The sequence below is a fragment of the Phalangium opilio genome, unplaced genomic scaffold (genome assembly GCF_054372755.1).
Source record: "Phalangium opilio isolate 3A_F unplaced genomic scaffold, DU_Popi_V2 ptg000017l_1, whole genome shotgun sequence".
Taxonomy (NCBI): Eukaryota; Metazoa; Arthropoda; class Arachnida; order Opiliones; family Phalangiidae; genus Phalangium; species Phalangium opilio.
Window position 1 is genome coordinate 12,458,860 of NW_028324151.1, and position 22,627 is coordinate 12,481,486.

A 22,627-nucleotide genomic window follows, 5' to 3' on the forward strand; every position below is an offset into this window, starting at 1 on the left:
TTTTCTGGACAAATGTTTCACCGAATTCAGCTTAATTACCTATAAAATACTCATTAAAAGTGATTTCATCTCGATTGATCAATAAATAAAAATGTACCTCGATTTTTAATACCATTTTCAAAATCGACGTTTCTCGACCAGAAAAGCACATTTTGAGTATTTTTTCACTATTTTCAAATATGACCACTGAAGCCATTATTTTTGTACTTTTCGCTTAAATTCAAGCAAATGTAACGATATTCATTCAAAAAACTGTATAAATTCAATTTTCAATAAGAAATCGTTGTCACGGATTTTGTATCTTGAAGAAAAAAAACATGCGATTTTTTCGGTACACTTTTGAATGCATTTTTTTCTGGACAAATGTTTGACCGAATTCAGCTTAATTACCTATAAAATACTCATTTAAAGTGATTTCATCTCGATTGATCAAAAAATAAAAATGTACCTCGATTTTTAATACCGTTTTCAAAATCGACGTTTCTCGACCAGAAAAGCACATTTTTAGAATTTTTTCACTATTTTCAAATATAACCACTGAAACCATTATTTTTGTATTTTTTGCTGTAATTCAAGCAAATGTAACGATATTCATTCAAAAAACTGTTCAAATTCAATTTTCAATAAGAAATCGTTGTCACGGATTTTGTATCTTGAAGAAAAAAAACATGCGATTTTTTCGGTACACTTTTGAATGCATTTTTTTCTGGACAAATGTTTGACCGAATTCAGCTTAATTACCTATAAAATACTCATTTAAAGTGATTTCATCTCGATTGATCAAAAAATAAAAATGTACCTCGATTTTTAATACCGTTTTCAAAATCGACGTTTCTCGACCAGAAAAGGACATTTTTAGAATTTTTTCACTATTTTCAAATATAACCACTGAAACCATTATTTTTGTATTTTTTGCTGTAATTCAAGCAAATGTAACGATATTCATTCAAAAAACTGTATAAATTCAATTTTCAATAAGAAATCGTTGTCACGGATTTTGTATCTTGAAGAAAAAAAACATGCGATTTTTTCGGTACACTTTTGAATGCATTTTTTTCTGGACAAATGTTTGACCGAATTCAGCTTAATTACCTATAAAATACTCATTAAAAGTGATTTCATCTCGATTGATCAAAAAATAAAAATGTACCTCGATTTTTAATACCGTTTTCAAAATCGACGTTTCTCGACCAGAAAAGCACATTTTTAGAATTTTTTCACTATTTTCAAATATAACCACTGAAACCATTATTTTTGTATTTTTTGCTGTAATTCAAGCAAATGTAACGATATTCATTCAAAAAACTGTTCAAATTCAATTTTCAATAAGAAATCGTTGTCACGGATTTTGTATCTTGAAGAAAAAAAACATCCGATTTTTTCGGTACACTTTTGAATGAATTTTTTTCTGGACAAATGTTTCACCGAATTCAGCTTAATTACCTATAAAATACTCATTAAAAGTGATTTCATCTCGATTGATCAATAAATAAAAATGTACCTCGATTTTTAATACCATTTTCAAAATCGACGTTTCTCGACCAGAAAAGCACATTTTGAGTATTTTTTCACTATTTTCAAATATGACCACTGAAACCATTATTTTTGTACTTTTTGCTTTAATTCAAGCAAATGTAACGATATTCATTCAAAAAACTGTATAAATTCAATTTTCAATAAGAAATCGTTGTCACGGATTTTGTATCTTGAAGAAAAAAAACATGCGATTTTTTCGGTACACTTTTGAATGCATTTTTTTCTGGACAAATGTTTGACCGAATTCAGCTTAATTACCTATAAAATACTCATTAAAAGTGATTTCATCTCGATTGATCAAAAAATAAAAATGTACCTCGATTTTTAATACCGTTTTCAAAATCGACGTTTCTCGACCAGAAAAGCACATTTTTAGAATTTTTTCACTATTTTCAAATATAACCACTGAAACCATTATTTTTGTATTTTTTGCTGTAATTCAAGCAAATGTAACGATATTCATTCAAAAAACTGTTCAAATTCAATTTTCAATAAGAAATCGTCGTCACGGATTTTGTATCTTGAAGAAAAAAAACATCCGATTTTTTCGGTACACTTTTGAATGAATTTTTTTCTGGACAAATGTTTCACCGAATTCAGCTTAATTACCTATAAAATACTCATTAAAAGTGATTTCATCTCGATTGATCAATAAATAAAAATGTACCTCGATTTTTAATACCATTTTCAAAATCGACGTTTCTCGACCAGAAAAGCACATTTTGAGTATTTTTTCACTATTTTCAAATATGACCACTGAAACCATTATTTTTGTACTTTTTGCTTTAATTCAAGCAAATGTAACGATATTCATTCAAAAAACTGTATAAATTCAATTTTCAATAAGAAATCGTTGTCACGGATTTTGTATCTTGAAGAAAAAAAACATGCGATTTTTTCGGTACACTTTTGAATGCATTTTTTTCTGGACAAATGTTTGACCGAATTCAGCTTAATTACCTATAAAATACTCATTTAAAGTGATTTCATCTCGATTGATCAAAAAATAAAAATGTACCTCGATTTTTAATACCGTTCTCAAAATCGACGTTTCTCGACCAGAAAAGCACATTTTTAGAATTTTTTCACTATTTTCAAATATAACCACTGAAACCATTATTTTTGTATTTTTTGCTGTAATTCAAGCAAATGTAACGATATTCATTCAAAAAACTGTTCAAATTCAATTTTCAATAAGAAATCGTTGTCACGGATTTTGTATCTTGAAGAAAAAAAACATGCGATTTTTTCGGTACACTTTTGAATGCATTTTTTTCTGGACAAATGTTTGACCGAATTCAGCTTAATTACCTATAAAATACTCATTTAAAGTGATTTCATCTCGATTGATCAAAAAATAAAAATGTACCTCGATTTTTAATACCGTTTTCAAAATCGACGTTTCTCGACCAGAAAAGGACATTTTTAGAATTTTTTCACTATTTTCAAATATAACCACTGAAACCATTATTTTTGTATTTTTTGCTGTAATTCAAGCAAATGTAACGATATTCATTCAAAAAACTGTTCAAATTCAATTTTCAATAAGAAATCGTTGTCACGGATTTTGTATCTTGAAGAAAAAAACATGCGATTTTTTCGGTACACTTTTGAATGAATTTTTTTCTGGACAAATGTTTCACCGAATTCAGCTTAATTACCTATAAAATACTCATTAAAAGTGATTTCATCTCGATTGATCAAAAAATAAAAATGTACCTCGATTTTTAATACCATTTTCAAAATCGACGTTTCTCGACCAGAAAAGCACATTTTGAGTATTTTTTCACTATTTTCAAATATGACCACTGAAACCATTATTTTTGTACTTTCTGCTTTAATTCAAGCAAATGTAACGATATTCATTCAAAAAACTGTATAAATTCAATTTTCAATAAGAAATCGTTGTCACGGATTTTGTATCTTGAAGAAAAAAAACATGCGATTTTTTCGGTACACTTTTGAATGCATTTTTTTCTGGACAAATTTTTGACCGAATTCAGCTTAATTACCTATAAAATACTCATTAAAAGTGATTTCATCTCGATTGATCAAAAAATAAAAATGTACCTCGATTTTTAATACCGTTTTCAAAATCGACGTTTCTCGACCAGAAAAGCACATTTTTAGAATTTTTTCACTATTTTCAAATATAACCACTGAAACCATTATTTTTGTATTTTTTGCTGTAATTCAAGCAAATGTAACGATATTCATTCAAAAAACTGTTCAAATTCAATTTTCAATAAGAAATCGTTGTCACGGATTTTGTATCTTGAAGAAAAAAAACATGCGATTTTTTCGGTACACTTTTGAATGCATTTTTTTCTGGACAAATGTTTGACCGAATTCAGCTTAATTACCTATAAAATACTTATTTAAAGTGATTTCATCTCGATTGATCACTAAACAAAAATGTACCTCGATTTTTAATACCGTTTTCAAAATCGACGTTTCTCGACCAGAAAAGGACATTTTTAGAATTTTTTCACTATTTTCAAATATAACCACTGAAACCATTATTTTTGTATTTTTTGCTGTAATTCAAGCAAATGTAACGATATTCATTCAAAAAACTGTTCAAATTCAATTTTCAATAAGAAATCGTTGTCACGGATTTTGTATCTTGAAGAAAAAAACATGCGATTTTTTCGGTACACTTTTGAATGAATTTTTTTCTGGACAAATGTTTCACCGAATTCAGCTTAATTACCTATAAAATACTCATTAAAAGTGATTTCATCTCGATTGATCAAAAAATAAAAATGTACCTCGATTTTTAATACCATTTTCAAAATCGACGTTTCTCGACCAGAAAAGCACATTTTGAGTATTTTTTCACTATTTTCAAATATGACCACTGAAACCATTATTTTTGTACTTTCTGCTTTAATTCAAGCAAATGTAACGATATTCATTCAAAAAACTGTATAAATTCAATTTTCAATAAGAAATCGTTGTCACGGATTTTGTATCTTGAAGAAAAAAAACATGCGATTTTTTCGGTACACTTTTGAATGCATTTTTTTCTGGACAAATTTTTGACCGAATTCAGCTTAATTACCTATAAAATACTCATTAAAAGTGATTTCATCTCGATTGATCAAAAAATAAAAATGTACCTCGATTTTTAATACCGTTTTCAAAATCGACGTTTCTCGACCAGAAAAGCACATTTTTAGAATTTTTTCACTATTTTCAAATATAACCACTGAAACCATTATTTTTGTATTTTTTGCTGTAATTCAAGCAAATGTAACGATATTCATTCAAAAAACTGTTCAAATTCAATTTTCAATAAGAAATCGTTGTCACGGATTTTGTATCTTGAAGAAAAAAAACATGCGATTTTTTCGGTACACTTTTGAATGCATTTTTTTCTGGACAAATGTTTGACCGAATTCAGCTTAATTACCTATAAAATACTTATTTAAAGTGATTTCATCTCGATTGATCACTAAACAAAAATGTACCTCGATTTTTAATACCACTTTCAAAATCGACGATTCTCGACCAGAGAAGCACATTTTGAGTATTTTTTCACTATTTTCAAATATGACCACTGAAACCATTATTTTTGTACTTTTTGCTTTAATTCAAACAAATGTAACGATATTCATTCAAAAAACTGTATAAATTCAATTTTCAATAAGAAATCGTTGTCACGGATTTTGTATCTTGAAGAAAAAAAACATGCGATTTTTTCGGTACACATTTGAATGCATTTTTTTCTGGACAAATTTTTGACCGAATTCAGCTTAATTAACTATAAAATACTCATTAAAAGTGATTTCATCTCGATTGATCACTAAACAAATATACCTCGATTTTTAATACCACTTTCAAAATTGACGTTTCTCGACCAGAGAAGCACATTTTGAGTATTTTTTCACTATTTTCAAATATGACCACTGAAACCATTATTTTTGTACTTTTTGCTTTAATTCAAACAAATGTAACGATATTCATTCAAAAAACTGTATAAATTCAATTTTCAATAAGAAATCGTTGTCACGGATTTTGTATCTTGAATAAAAAAAACATGCGATTTTTTCGGTACACTTTTGAATGCATTTTTTTCTGGACAAATGTTTGACCGAATTCAGCTTAATTACCTATAAAATACTCATTAAAAGTGATTTCATCTCGATTGATCAAAAAATAAAAATGTACCTCGATTTTTAATACCGTTTTCAAAATCGACGTTTCTCGACCAGAAAAGCACATTTTTAGAATTTTTTCACTATTTTCAAATATAACCACTGAAACCATTATTTTTGTATTTTTTGCTGAAATTCTAGCAAATGTAACGATATTCATTCAAAAAACTGTTCAAATTCAATTTTCAATAAGAAATCGTTGTCACGGATTTTGTATCTTGAAGAAAAAAAACATGCGATTTTTTCGGTACACTTTTGAATGCATTTTTTTCTGGACAAATGTTTGACCAAATTCAGCTTAATTACCTATAAAATACTCATTAAAAGTGATTTCATCTCGATTGATCAAAAAATAAAAATGTACCTCGATTTTTAATACCGTTTTCAAAATCGACGTTTCTCGACCAGAAAAGCACATTTTTAGAATTTTTTCACTATTTTCAAATATAACCACTGAAACCATTATTTTTGTATTTTTTGCTGTAATTCAAGCAAATGTAACGATATTCATTCAAAAAACTGTTCAAATTCAATTTTCAATAAGAAATCGTTGTCACGGATTTTGTATCTTGAAGAAAAAAAACATGCGATTTTTTCGGTACACTTTTGAATGCATTTTTTTCTGGACAAATGTTTGACCGTATTCAGCTTAATTACCTACAAAATATTCAATAAAAGTGATTTCATCTCGATTGATCAATAAATAAAAATGTAAATCGATTTTTAATACCATTTTCAAAATCGACGCTTCTCGACCAGAAAAGAACATTTTAAAATTTTTTCACTATTTTCAAATATAACCACTGAAACCATTATTTTTGTATTTTTTTGCTGTAATTCAAGCAAATGTAACGATATTCATTCAAAAAACTGTTCAAATTCAATTTTCAATAAGAAATCGTTGTCACGGATTTTGTATCTTGAAGAAAAAAAACATGCGATTTTTTCGGTACACTTTTGAATGCATTTTTTTCTGGACAAATGTTTGACCGAATTCAGCTTAATTACCTATAAAATACTCATTAAAAGTGATTTCATCTCGATTGATCAATAAATAAAAATGTACCTCGATTTTTAATACCATTTTCAAAATCGACGTTTCTCGACCAGAAAAGCACATTTTGAGTATTTTTTCACTATTTTCAAATATGACCACTGAAACCATTATTTTTGTACTTTTTGCTTTAATTCAAGCAAATGTAACGATATTCATTCAAAAAACTGTATAAATTCAATTTTCAATAAGAAATCGTTGTCACGGATTTTGTATCTTGAAGAAAAAAAACATGCGATTTTTTCGGTACACTTTTGAATGCATTTTTTTCTGGACAAATGTTTGACCGAATTCAGCTTAATTACCTATAAAATACTCATTTAAAGTGATTTCATCTCGATTGATAAAAAAATAAAAATGTACCTCGATTTTTAATACCGTTTTCAAAATCGACGTTTCTCGACCAGAAAAGGACATTTTTAGAATTTTTTCACTATTTTCAAATATAACCACTGAAACCATTATTTTTGTATTTTTTGCTGTAATTCAAGCAAATGTAACGATATTCATTCAAAAAACTGTTCAAATTCAATTTTCAATAAGAAATCGTTGTCACGGATTTTGTATCTTGAAGAAAAAAACATGCGATTTTTTCGGTACACTTTTGAATGAATTTTTTTCTGGACAAATGTTTCACCGAATTCAGCTTAATTACCTATAAAATACTCATTAAAAGTGATTTCATCTCGATTGATCAAAAAATAAAAATGTACCTCGATTTTTAATACCATTTTCAAAATCGACGTTTCTCGACCAGAAAAGCACATTTTGAGTATTTTTTCACTATTTTCAAATATGACCACTGAAACCATTATTTTTGTACTTTTTGCTTTAATTCAAGCAAATGTAACGATATTCATTCAAAAAACTGTATAAATTCAATTTTCAATAAGAAATCGTTGTCACGGATTTTGTATCTTGAAGAAAAAAAACATGCGATTTTTTCGGTACACTTTTGAATGCATTTTTTTCTGGACAAATTTTTGACCGAATTCAGCTTAATTACCTATAAAATACTCATTAAAAGTGATTTCATCTCGATTGATCAAAAAATAAAAATGTACCTCGATTTTTAATACCGTTTTCAAAATCGACGTTTCTCGACCAGAAAAGCACATTTTTAGAATTTTTTCACTATTTTCAAATATAACCACTGAAACCATTATTTTTGTATTTTTTGCTGTAATTCAAGCAAATGTAACGATATTCATTCAAAAAACTGTTCAAATTCAATTTTCAATAAGAAATCGTTGTCACGGATTTTGTATCTTGAAGAAAAAAAACATGCGATTTTTTCGGTACACTTTTGAATGCATTTTTTTCTGGACAAATGTTTGACCGAATTCAGCTTAATTACCTATAAAATACTTATTTAAAGTGATTTCATCTCGATTGATCACTAAACAAAAATGTACCTCGATTTTTAATACCACTTTCAAAATCGACGTTTCTCGACCAGAGAAGCACATTTTGAGTATTTTTTCACTATTTTCAAATATGACCACTGAAACCATTATTTTTGTACTTTTTGCTTTAATTCAAACAAATGTAACGATATTCATTCAAAAAACTGTATAAATTCAATTTTCAATAAGAAATCGTTGTCACGGATTTTGTATCTTGAAGAAAAAAAACATGCGATTTTTTCGGTACACTTTTGAATGCATTTTTTTCTGGACAAATGTTTGACCAAATTCAGCTTATTTATCTATAAAATACTCATTAAAAGTGATTTCATCTCGATTGATCAAAAAATAAAAATGTACCTCGATTTTTAATACCGTTTTCAAAATCGACGTTTCTCGACCAGAAAAGCACATTTTTAGAATTTTTTCACTATTTTCAAATATAACCACTGAAACCATTATTTTTGTATTTTTTGCTGTAATTCAAGCAAATGTAACGATATTCATTCAAAAAACTGTTCAAATTCAATTTTCAATAAGAAATCGTTGTCACGGATTTTGTATCTTGAAGAAAAAAAACATGCGATTTTTTCGGTACACTTTTGAATGCATTTTTTTCTGGACAAATGTTTGACCGTATTCAGCTTAATTACCTACAAAATATTCAATAAAAGTGATTTCATCTCGATTGATCAATAAATAAAAATGTAAATCGATTTTTAATACCATTTTCAAAATCGACGCTTCTCGACCAGAAAAGAACATTTTAAAATTTTTTCACTATTTTCAAATATAACCACTGAAACCATTATTTTTGTATTTTTTTGCTGTAATTCAAGCAAATGTAACGATATTCATTCAAAAAACTGTTCAAATTCAATTTTCAATAAGAAATCGTTGTCACGGATTTTGTATCTTGAAGAAAAAAAACATGCGATTTTTTCGGTACACTTTTGAATGCATTTTTTTCTGGACAAATGTTTGACCGAATTCAGCTTAATTACCTATAAAATACTCATTAAAAGTGATTTCATCTCGATTGATCAATAAATAAAAATGTACCTCGATTTTTAATACCATTTTCAAAATCGACGTTTCTCGACCAGAAAAGCACATTTTGAGTATTTTTTCACTATTTTCAAATATGACCACTGAAACCATTATTTTTGTACTTTTTGCTTTAATTCAAGCAAATGTAACGATATTCATTCAAAAAACTGTATAAATTCAATTTTCAATAAGAAATCGTTGTCACGGATTTTGTATCTTGAAGAAAAAAAACATGCGATTTTTTCGGTACACTTTTGAATGCATTTTTTTCTGGACAAATGTTTGACCGAATTCAGCTTAATTACCTATAAAATACTCATTAAAAGTGATTTCATCTCGATTGATCAAAAAATAAAAATGTACCTCGATTTTTAATACCGTTTTCAAAATCGACGTTTCTCGACCAGAAAAGCACATTTTTAGAATTTTTTCACTATTTTCAAATATAACCACTGAAACCATTATTTTTGTATTTTTTGCTGTAATTAAAGCAAATGTAACGATATTCATTCAAAAAACTGTTCAAATTCAATTTTCAATAAGAAATCGTTGTCACGGATTTTGTATCTTGAAGAAAAAAAACATGCGATTTTTTCGGTACACTTTTGAATGCATTTTTTTCTGGACAAATGTTTGACCGAATTCAGCTTAATTACCTATAAAATACTCATTAAAAGGGATTTCATCTCGATTGATCAATAAATAAAAATGTACCTCGATTTTTAATACCATTTTCAAAATTGACGTTTCTCGACCAGAAAAGCACATTTTGAGTATTTTATCACTATTTTCAAATATGACCACTGAAACCATTATTTTTGTACTTTTTGCTTTAATTCAAGCAAATGTAACGATATTCATTCAAAAAACTGTATAAATTCAATTTTCAATAAGAAATCGTTGTCACGGATTTTGTATCTTGAAGAAAAAAAACATGCGATTTTTTCGGTACACTTTTGAATGCATTTTTTTCTGGACAAATGTTTGACCGAATTCAGCTTAATTACCTATAAAATACTCATTAAAAGTGATTTCATCTCGATTGATCAAAAAATAAAAATGTACCTCGATTTTTAATACCGTTTTCAAAATCGACGTTTCTCGACCAGAAAAGCACATTTTTAGAATTTTTTCACTATTTTCAAATATAACCACTGAAACCATTATTTTTGTATTTTTTGCTGTAATTAAAGCAAATGTAACGATATTCATTCAAAAAACTGTTCAAATTCAATTTTCAATAAGAAATCGTTGTCACGGATTTTGTATCTTGAAGAAAAAAAACATGCGATTTTTTCGGTACACTTTTGAATGCATTTTTTTCTGGACAAATGTTTGACCGAATTCAGCTTAATTACCTATAAAATACTCATTAAAAGGGATTTCATCTCGATTGATCAATAAATAAAAATGTACCTCGATTTTTAATACCATTTTCAAAATTGACGTTTCTCGACCAGAAAAGCACATTTTGAGTATTTTATCACTATTTTCAAATATGACCACTGAAACCATTATTTTTGTACTTTTTGCTTTAATTCAAGCAAATGTAACGATATTCATTCAAAAAACTGTATAAATTCAATTTTCAATAAGAAATCGTTGTCACGGATTTTGTATCTTGAAGAAAAAAAACATGCGATTTTTTCGGTACACTTTTGAATGCATTTTTTTCTGGACAAATGTTTGACCGAATTCAGCTTAATTACCTATAAAATACTCATTAAAAGTGATTTCATCTCGATTGATCAAAAAATAAAAATGTACCTCGATTTTTAATACCGTTTTCAAAATCGACGTTTCTCGACCAGAAAAGCACATTTTTAGAATTTTTTCACTATTTTCAAATATAACCACTGAAACCATTATTTTTGTATTTTTTGCTGTAATTCAAGCAAATGTAACGATATTCATTCAAAAAACTGTTCAAATTCAATTTTCAATAAGAAATCGTTGTCACGGATTTTGTATCTTGAAGAAAAAAAACATGCGATTTTTTCGGTACACTTTTGAATGCATTTTTTTCTGGACAAATGTTTGACCAAATTCAGCTTATTTATCTATAAAATACTCATTAAAAGTGATTTCATCTCGATTGATCAAAAAATAAAAATGTACCTCGATTTTTAATACCGTTTTCAAAATCGACGTTTCTCGACCAGAAAAGCACATTTTTAGAATTTTTTCACTATTTTCAAATATAACCACTGAAACCATTATTTTTGTATTTTTTGCTGTAATTCAAGCAAATGTAACGATATTCATTCAAAAAACTGTTCAAATTCAATTTTCAATAAGAAATCGTTGTCACGGATTTTGTATCTTGAAGAAAAAAAACATGCGATTTTTTCGGTACACTTTTGAATGCATTTTTTTCTGGACAAATGTTTGACCGTATTCAGCTTAATTACCTACAAAATATTCAATAAAAGTGATTTCATCTCGATTGATCAATAAATAAAAATGTAAATCGATTTTTAATACCATTTTCAAAATCGACGCTTCTCGACCAGAAAAGAACATTTTAAAATTTTTTCACTATTTTCAAATATAACCACTGAAACCATTATTTTTGTATTTTTTTGCTGTAATTCAAGCAAATGTAACGATATTCATTCAAAAAACTGTTCAAATTCAATTTTCAATAAGAAATCGTTGTCACGGATTTTGTATCTTGAAGAAAAAAAACATGCGATTTTTGCGGTACACTTTTGAATGCATTTTTTTCTGGACAAATGTTTGACCGAATTCAGCTTAATTACCTATAAAATACTCATTAAAAGTGATTTCATCTCGATTGATCAATAAATAAAAATGTACCTCGATTTTTAATACCATTTTCAAAATCGACGTTTCTCGACCAGAAAAGCACATTTTGAGTATTTTTTCACTATTTTCAAATATGACCACTGAAACCATTATTTTTGTACTTTTTGCTTTAATTCAAGCAAATGTAACGATATTCATTCAAAAAACTGTATAAATTCAATTTTCAATAAGAAATCGTTGTCACGGATTTTGTATCTTGAAGAAAAAAAACATGCGATTTTTTCGGTACACTTTTGAATGCATTTTTTTCTGGACAAATGTTTGACCGAATTCAGCTTAATTACCTATAAAATACTCATTAAAAGTGATTTCATCTCGATTGATCAAAAAATAAAAATGTACCTCGATTTTTAATACCGTTTTCAAAATCGACGTTTCTCGACCAGAAAAGCACATTTTTAGAATTTTTTCACTATTTTCAAATATAACCACTGAAACCATTATTTTTGTATTTTTTGCTGTAATTAAAGCAAATGTAACGATATTCATTCAAAAAACTGTTCAAATTCAATTTTCAATAAGAAATCGTTGTCACGGATTTTGTATCTTGAAGAAAAAAAACATGCGATTTTTTCGGTACACTTTTGAATGCATTTTTTTCTGGACAAATGTTTGACCGAATTCAGCTTAATTACCTATAAAATACTCATTAAAAGGGATTTCATCTCGATTGATCAATAAATAAAAATGTACCTCGATTTTTAATACCATTTTCAAAATTGACGTTTCTCGACCAGAAAAGCACATTTTGAGTATTTTATCACTATTTTCAAATATGACCACTGAAACCATTATTTTTGTACTTTTTGCTTTAATTCAAGCAAATGTAACGATATTCATTCAAAAAACTGTATAAATTCAATTTTCAATAAGAAATCGTTGTCACGGATTTTGTATCTTGAAGAAAAAAAACATGCGATTTTTTCGGTACACTTTTGAATGCATTTTTTTCTGGACAAATGTTTGACCGAATTCAGCTTAATTACCTATAAAATACTCATTAAAAGTGATTTCATCTCGATTGATCAAAAAATAAAAATGTACCTCGATTTTTAATACCGTTTTCAAAATCGACGTTTCTCGACCAGAAAAGCACATTTTTAGAATTTTTTCACTATTTTCAAATATAACCACTGAAACCATTATTTTTGTATTTTTTGCTGTAATTAAAGCAAATGTAACGATATTCATTCAAAAAACTGTTCAAATTCAATTTTCAATAAGAAATCGTTGTCACGGATTTTGTATCTTGAAGAAAAAAAACATGCGATTTTTTCGGTACACTTTTGAATGCATTTTTTTCTGGACAAATGTTTGACCGAATTCAGCTTAATTACCTATAAAATACTCATTAAAAGGGATTTCATCTCGATTGATCAATAAATAAAAATGTACCTCGATTTTTAATACCATTTTCAAAATTGACGTTTCTCGACCAGAAAAGCACATTTTGAGTATTTTATCACTATTTTCAAATATGACCACTGAAACCATTATTTTTGTACTTTTTGCTTTAATTCAAGCAAATGTAACGATATTCATTCAAAAAACTGTATAAATTCAATTTTCAATAAGAAATCGTTGTCACGGATTTTGTATCTTGAAGAAAAAAAACATGCGATTTTTTCGGTACACTTTTGAATGCATTTTTTTCTGGACAAATGTTTGACCGAATTCAGCTTAATTACCTATAAAATACTCATTAAAAGTGATTTCATCTCGATTGATCAAAAAATAAAAATGTACCTCGATTTTTAATACCGTTTTCAAAATCGACGTTTCTCGACCAGAAAAGCACATTTTTAGAATTTTTTCACTATTTTCAAATATAACCACTGAAACCATTATTTTTGTATTTTTTGCTGTAATTCAAGCAAATGTAACGATATTCATTCAAAAAACTGTTCAAATTCAATTTTCAATAAGAAATCGTTGTCACGGATTTTGTATCTTGAAGAAAAAAAACATGCGATTTTTTCGGTACACTTTTGAATGCATTTTTTTCTGGACAAATGTTTGACCAAATTCAGCTTAATTACCTATAAAATACTCATTAAAAGTGATTTCATCTCGATTGATCAAAAAATAAAAATGTACCTCGATTTTTAATACCGTTTTCAAAATCGACGTTTCTCGACCAGAAAAGCACATTTTTAGAATTTTTTCACTATTTTCAAATATAACCACTGAAACCATTATTTTTGTATTTTTTGCTGTAATTCAAGCAAATGTAACGATATTCATTCAAAAAACTGTTCAAATTCAATTTTCAATAAGAAATCGTTGTCACGGATTTTGTATCTTGAAGAAAAAAAACATGCGATTTTTTCGGTACACTTTTGAATGCATTTTTTTCTGGACAAATGTTTGACCGTATTCAGCTTAATTACCTACAAAATATTCAATAAAAGTGATTTCATCTCGATTGATCAATAAATAAAAATGTAAATCGATTTTTAATACCATTTTCAAAATCGACGCTTCTCGACCAGAAAAGAACATTTTAAAATTTTTTCACTATTTTCAAATATAACCACTGAAACCATTATTTTTGTATTTTTTTGCTGTAATTCAAGCAAATGTAACGATATTCATTCAAAAAACTGTTCAAATTCAATTTTCAATAAGAAATCGTTGTCACGGATTTTGTATCTTGAAGAAAAAAAACATGCGATTTTTTCGGTACACTTTTGAATGCATTTTTTTCTGGACAAATGTTTGACCGAATTCAGCTTAATTACCTATAAAATACTCATTAAAAGGGATTTCATCTCGATTGATCAATAAATAAAAATGTACCTCGATTTTTAATACCATTTTCAAAATTGACGTTTCTCGACCAGAAAAGCACATTTTGAGTATTTTATCACTATTTTCAAATATGACCACTGAAACCATTATTTTTGTACTTTTTGCTTTAATTCAAGCAAATGTAACGATATTCATTCAAAAAACTGTATAAATTCAATTTTCAATAAGAAATCGTTGTCACGGATTTTGTATCTTGAAGAAAAAAAACATGCGATTTTTTCGGTACACTTTTGAATGCATTTTTTTCTGGACAAATGTTTGACCGAATTCAGCTTAATTACCTATAAAATACTCATTAAAAGTGATTTCATCTCGATTGATCAAAAAATAAAAATGTACCTCGATTTTTAATACCGTTTTCAAAATCGACGTTTCTCGACCAGAAAAGCACATTTTTAGAATTTTTTCACTATTTTCAAATATAACCACTGAAACCATTATTTTTGTATTTTTTTGCTGTAATTCAAGCAAATGTAACGATATTCATTCAAAAAACTGTTCAAATTCAATTTTCAATAAGAAATCGTTGTCACGGATTTTGTATCTTGAAGAAAAAAAACATGCGATTTTTTCGGTACACTTTTGAATGAATTTTTTTCTGGACAAATGTTTCACCGAATTCAGCTTAATTACCTATAAAATACTCATTAAAAGTGATTTCATCTCGATTGATCAATAAATAAAAATGTACCTCGATTTTTAATACCATTTTCAAAATCGACGTTTCTCGACCAGAAAAGCACATTTTGAGTATTTTTTCACTATTTTCAAATATGACCACTGAAACCATTATTTTTGTACTTTTTGCTTTAATTCAAGCAAATGTAACGATATTCATTCAAAAAACTGTATAAATTCAATTTTCAATAAGAAATCGTTGTCACGGATTTTGTATCTTGAAGAAAAAAAACATGCGATTTTTTCGGTATACTTTTGAATGCATTTTTTTCTGGACAAATGTTTGACCGAATTCAGCTTAATTACCTATAAAATACTCATTTAAAGTGATTTCATCTCGATTGATCAAAAAATAAAAATGTACCTCGATTTTTAATACCGTTTTCAAAATCGACGTTTCTCGACCAGAAAAGCACATTTTTAGAATTTTTTCACTATTTTCAAATATAACCACTGAAACCATTATTTTTGTATTTTTTGCTGTAATTCAAGCAAATGTAACGATATTCATTCAAAAAACTGTTCAAATTCAATTTTCAATAAGAAATCGTTGTCACGGATTTTGTATCTTGAAGAAAAAAAACATGCGATTTTTTCGGTACACTTTTGAATGCATTTTTTTCTGGACAAATGTTTGACCGAATTCAGCTTAATTACCTATAAAATACTCATTAAAAGTGATTTCATCTCGATTGATCACTAAACAAAAATGTACCTCGATTTTTAATACCACTTTCAAAATCGACGTTTCTCGACCAGAGAAGCACATTTTGAGTATTTTTTCACTATTTTCAAATATGACCACTGAAACCATTATTTTTGTACTTTTTGCTTTAATTCAAACAAATGTAACGATATTCATTCAAAAAACTGTATAAATTCAATTTTCAATAAGAAATCGTTGTCACGGATTTTGTATCTTGAATAAAAAAAACATGCGATTTTTTCGGTACACTTTTGAATGCATTTTTTTCTGGACAAATGTTTGACCGAATTCAGCTTAATTACCTATAAAATACTCATTAAAAGTGATTTCATCTCGATTGATCAAAAAATAAAAATGTACCTCGATTTTTAATACCGTTTTCAAAATCGACGTTTCTCGACCAGAAAAGCACATTTTTAGAATTTTTTCACTATTTTCAAATATAACCACTGAAACCATTATTTTTGTATTTTTTGCTGTAATTCAAGCAAATGTAACGATATTCATTCAAAAAACTGTTCAAATTCAATTTTCAATAAGAAATCGTTGTCACGGATTTTGTATCTTGAAGAAAAAAAACATGCGATTTTTTCGGTACACTTTTGAATGCATTTTTTTCTGGACAAATGTTTGACCGAATTCAGCTTAATTACCTATAAAATACTCATTAAAAGTGATTTCATCTCGATTGATCACTAAACAAAAATGTACCTCGATTTTTAATACCACTTTCAAAATCGACGTTTCTCGACCAGAGAAGCACATTTTGAGTATTTTTTCACTATTTTCAAATATGACCACTGAAACCATTATTTTTGTACTTTTTGCTTTAATTCAAACAAATGTAACGATATTCATTCAAAAAACTGTATAAATTCAATTTTCAATAAGAAATCGTTGTCACGGATTTTGTATCTTGAATAAAAAAAACATGCGATTTTTTCGGTACACTTTTGAATGCATTTTTTTCTGGACAAATGTTTGACCGAATTCAGCTTAATTACCTATAAAATACTCATTAAAAGTGATTTCATCTCGATTGATCAAAAAATAAAAATGTACCTCGATTTTTAATACCGTTTTCAAAATCGACGTTTCTCGACCAGAAAAGCACATTTTAAAATTTTTTCACTATTTTCAAATATAACCACTGAAACCATTATTTTTGTATTTTTTGCTGTAATTCAAGCAAATGTAACGATATTCATTCAAAAAACTGTTCAAATTCAATTTTCAATAAGAAATCGTTGTCACGGATTTTGTATCTTGAAGAAAAAAACATGCGATTTTTTCGGTACACTTTTGAATGCACAACACCTCTTCCGGGTGGGCGCTAACCATTGCGCCACGGAAGCCCAAAAGTTAAATGTTCGTCAGGTATTGAGAAAAACTCTGACTTTTCACGCTACATCTGAGACCCCACAACACCTCTCCCGGGTGGGCTCGAACCACCAACCTTTCGGTTAACAGCTGAACGCGCTAACCATTGCGCCACGGAAGCCCAAAAATTAAATGTTCGTCAGATATTGTGGAAAAACTCTGACTTTTTACGTTACATTTGAGATCCCTTAACACCGCTCCCGGGTGGGCTCGAACCACCAACCTATTGGTTAAGAGCAGAACGCGCTAACCATTGAGCCACGGAAGCTCAGAAATTAAATGGTTGTCAGGTATTGTGGAAAAGTTATGTCTTTTCACGCTACATCTGAGACCCCACAACACCTCTCCCGGGTGGGCTCGAACCACCAACCTTTCGGTTAACAGCTGAACGCGCTAACCATTGCGCCACGGAAGCCCAAAAATTAAATGTTCGTCAGGTATTGTGGAAAAACTTTTCTTTTTACTTTACATTTGAGACTACACAACACCGCTCCCGGGTGTGATCGAACCACCACCCTTTCGGTTAACAGCCGAACGCGCTAACCATTGCGCCACGGAAGCTCAAAAATTAAATGTCCGTCAGGTATTGTGGAAAAACTCTGACTTTTTACGTTACATTTGAGATCCCTTAACACCGCTCCCGGGTGGGCTCGAACCACCAACCTATTGGTTAAGAGCCGAACGCGCTAACCATTGAGCCACGGAAGCTCAGAAATTAAATGGTTGTCAGGTATTGTGGAAAAGTTATGACTTTTCACGCTACATCTGAGACCCCACGTTACCTCTCCCGGGTGGGCTCGAACCACCAACCTATTGGTTAACAGCCGAACGCGCTAACCATTGCGCCAAGGAAGCTCAGAAATGAAAAGGTCTTCAGGTATTGTGGAAAAACTTTGACTTTTTACGTTACATTTGAGATCCCTTAACACCGCTCCCCTGTGGGCTCGAACCACCAACCTTTCAGTTAACAGCTGAACGCGCTAACCATTGCGCCACGGAAGCCCAAAAATTAAATGTTCGTCAGGTATTGTGGAAAAACTTTTCTTTTTACGTTACATTTGAGACTACACAACACCGCTCCCGGGTGTGATCGAACCACCAACCTTTCGGTTAACAGCCGAACGTGCTAACCATTGCGCCACGGAAGCCCAAAAATTAAATGTCCGTCAGGTATTGTGGAAAAACTTTTCTTTTAACGTTAAATTTGAGACTACATAACAACGCTCCCGGGTGGGCTCGAACCACCAACCTATTGGTTAACAGCCGAACGCGCTAACCATTGAGCCACGGAAGCTCAGAAATTAAATGTTTGTCACCTATTGTGGAAAAGTTTTGAATTTTTACGCTACATCTGAGACACCAAAACACCTCTCCCGGGTGGGCTCGAACCACCAACCCTTCGGTTAACAGCTGAACGCGCTAACCATAGCGCCAAGGAAGCCCAAAAATTAAATGCTCGTCAGGTATTGTGGAAAAACTCTGACTTTTTACGTTACATTTGAGATCCCTTAACACCGCTCCCGGGTGGGCTCGAACCACCAACCTATTGGTTAAGAGCCGAACGCGCTAACCATTGAGCTACGGAAGCTCAGAAATTAAATGGTTGTCAGGTATTGTGGAAAAGTTATGACTTTTCACGCTACATCTGAGACCCCACGTTACCTCTCCCGGGTGGGCTCGAACCACCAACCTATTGGTTAACAGCCGAACGCGCTAACCATTGCGCCAAGGAAGCTCAGAAATGAAAAGGTCTTCAGGTATTGTGGAAAAACTTTGACTTTTTACGTTACATTTGAGATCCCTTAACACCGCTCCCCTGTGGGCTCGAACCACCAACCTTTCAGTTAACAGCTGAACGCGCTAACCATTGCGCCACGGAAGCCCAAAAATTAAATGTTCGTCAGGTATTGTGGAAAAACTTTTCTTTTTACGTTACATTTGAGACTACACAACACCGCTCCCGGGTGTGATCGAACCACCAACCTTTCGGTTAACAGCCGAACGTGCTAACCATTGCGCCACGGAAGCCCAAAAATTAAATGTCCGTCAGGTATTGTGGAAAAACTTTTCTTTTAACGTTAAATTTGAGACTACATAACAACGCTCCCGGGTGGGCTCGAACCACCAACCTATTGGTTAACAGCCGAACGCGCTAACCATTGAGCCACGGAAGCTCAGAAATTAAATGTTTGTCACCTATTGTGGAAAAGTTTTGAATTTTTACGCTACATCTGAGACACCAAAACACCTCTCCCGGGTGGGCTCGAACCACCAACCCTTCGGTTAACAGCTGAACGCGCTAACCATTGCGCCAAGGAAGCCCAAAAATTAAATGCTCGTCAGGTATTGTGGAAAAACTCTGACTTTTTACGTTACATTTGAGATCCCTTAACACCGCTCCCGGGTGGGCTCGAACCACCAACCTATTGGTTAAGAGCCGAACGCGCTAACCATTGAGCCACGGAAGCTCAGAAATTAAATGGTTGTCAGGTATTGTGGAAAAGTTATGACTTTTCACGCTACATCTGAGACCCCACGTTACCTCTCCCGGGTGGGCTCGAACTACCAACCTATTGGTTAACAGCCGAACGCGCTAACCATTGCGCCAAGGAAGCTCAGAAATGAAAAGGTCTTCAGGTATTGTGGAAAAACTTTGACTTTTTACGTTACATTTGAGATCCCTTAACACCGCTCCCCTGTGGGCTCGAACCACCAACCTTTCAGTTAACAGCTGAACGCGCTAACCATTGCGCCACGGAAGCCCAAAAATTAAATGTCCGTCAGGTATTGTGGAAAAACTTTTCTTTTAACGTTAAATTTGAGACTACATAACAACGCTCCCGGGTGGGCTCGAACCACCAACCTATTGGTTAACAGCCGAACGCGCTAACCATTGAGCCACGGAAGCTCAGAAATTAAATGTTTGTCACGTATTGTGGAAAAGTTTTGAATTTTTACGCTACATCTGAGACACCAAAACACCTCTCCCGGGTGGGCTCGAACCACCAACCCTTCGGTTAACAGCTGAACGCGCTAACCATTGCGCCAAGGAAGCCCAAAAATTAAATGCTCGTCAGGTATTGTGGAAAAACTCAACTTTTTACGTTACATTTGAGATCCCATAACGCCGCTCCCGGGTGGGCTCGAACCACTAACCTATTGGTTAACAGCCGAACGTGCTAACCATTGAGCCACGGAAGCTCAGAAATTAAATGTTTGTCACGTATTGTGGAAAAGTTTTGACTTTTTACGCTACATCTGAGACACCAAAACACCTCTCCCGGGTGGGCTCGAACCACCAAGCTTTCGGTTAACAGCTGAACGCGCTAAACTTTGCGCCAAGGAAGCCCAAAAATTAAATGCTCGTCAGGTATTGTGGAAAAACTCTGACTTTTTACGTTACATTTGAGACTGCACAACACCGCTCCCGGGTGCGCTCGAACCACCAACCTTTCGGTTAACAGCCGAACGCGCTAACCATTGCGCCACGGAAGCCCAAAAATTAAATGTTCGTCAGGTATTGTGGAAAAACTTTTCTTTTTACGTTACATTTGAGACTACACAACACCGCTCCCGGGTGTGATCGAACCACCAACCTTTCGGTTAACAGCCGAACGCGCTAAGCATTGCTCAACGGAAGCCCAAAAATTAAATTTCAGTCAGGTATTGTGGAAAAACTTTTCTTTTTACGTTACATTTGAGAACCCTTAACACCGCTCCCGGGTGGGCTCGAACCATCAACCTATTGGTTAACAGCCGAACGCGCTAACCATTGAGCCACGGAAGCTCAGAAATTGAATGGTTGTCAGCTATTGTGGAAAAGTTATGACTTTTCACGCTACTTCTGAGACCCCACGTCACCTCTCCCTGGTGGGCTCGAACCACCAACCTATTGGTTAACAGCCGAACGCGCTAACCATGGAGCCAAACAAGATCAGAAATGAAAAGGTCTTCAGGTATTGTGGAAAAACTTTGACTTTTTACGTTACATTTGAGATCCCTTAACACAGCTCCCGGGTGGGCTCGAACCACCAACCTTTCGGTTAACAGCTGAACGCGCTAACCATTGCGCCACGGAAGCCCAAAAATTAAATGTTCGTCAGGTATTGTGGAAAAACTTTTCTTTTTACGTTACATTTGAGACTACACAACACCGCTCCCGGGTGTGATCGAACCACCACCCTTTCGGTTAACAGCCGAACGCGCTAACCATTGCGCCACGGAAGCCCAAAAATTAAATGTCCGTCAGGTATTGTGGAAAAACTTTTCTTTTTACGTTACATTTGAGACTACATAACACCGCTCCCGGGTGGGCTCGAACCACCAACCTATTGGTTAACAGCCGAACGCGCTAACCATTGAGCCACGGAAGCTCAGAAATTAAATGGTTGTCAGGTATTGTGGAAAAGTTATGTCTTTTCACGCTACATCTGAGACCCCAACCTTTCGGTTAACAGCCGAACGCGCTAACCATTGCGCCACGGAAGCCCAAAAATTAAATGTCCGTCAGGTATTGTGGAAAAACTTTTCTTTTTACGTTACATTTGAGACTACATAACACCGCTCCCGGGTGGGCTCGAACCACCGACCTATTGGTTAACAGCCGAACGCGCTAACCATTGAGCCACGGAAGCTCAGAAATTAAATGGTTGTCAGGTATTGTGGAAAAGTTATGTCTTTTCACGCTACATCTGAGACCCCAACCTTTCGGTTAACAGCTGAACGCGCTAACCATTGCGCCACGGAAGCCCAAAAATTAAATGTTCGTCAGGTATTGTGGAAAAACTTTTGTTTTTACGTTACATTTGAGACTACACAACGCCGCTCCCGGGTGTGATGGAACCACCAACCTATTGGTTAACTGCCGAACGCGCTAACCATTGCGCCACGGAAGCTCAGAAATTAAATGGTTGTCAGGTATTGTGGAAAAGTTATGACTTTTCACGCTACTTCTGAGACCCCACGTCACCTCTCCCGGGTGGGCTCGAACCACCAACCTATTGGTTAACAGCCGAAC

General features: G+C 31.8%; 3 non-coding genes across 3 annotated transcripts; all 3 read right to left on the reverse strand.

The window, feature by feature from the left end:
• Positions 1-18,245: 18,245 nt before the first annotated feature.
• TRNAK-CUU (transfer RNA lysine (anticodon CUU)) lies at positions 18,246-18,318 on the reverse strand. Its single transcript has one exon. It is a non-coding gene; the product is annotated as a tRNA-Lys (tRNA).
• An 807-nt stretch (positions 18,319-19,125) lies between these two features.
• Positions 19,126-19,198, reverse strand: TRNAK-CUU (transfer RNA lysine (anticodon CUU)). The gene has a single exon. It is a non-coding gene; the product is annotated as a tRNA-Lys (tRNA).
• Positions 19,199-20,005: 807 nt separating this feature from the next.
• Positions 20,006-20,078, reverse strand: TRNAK-CUU (transfer RNA lysine (anticodon CUU)). Its single transcript has one exon. It is a non-coding gene; the product is annotated as a tRNA-Lys (tRNA).
• Between the last annotated feature and the right edge of the window lie 2,549 nt (positions 20,079-22,627).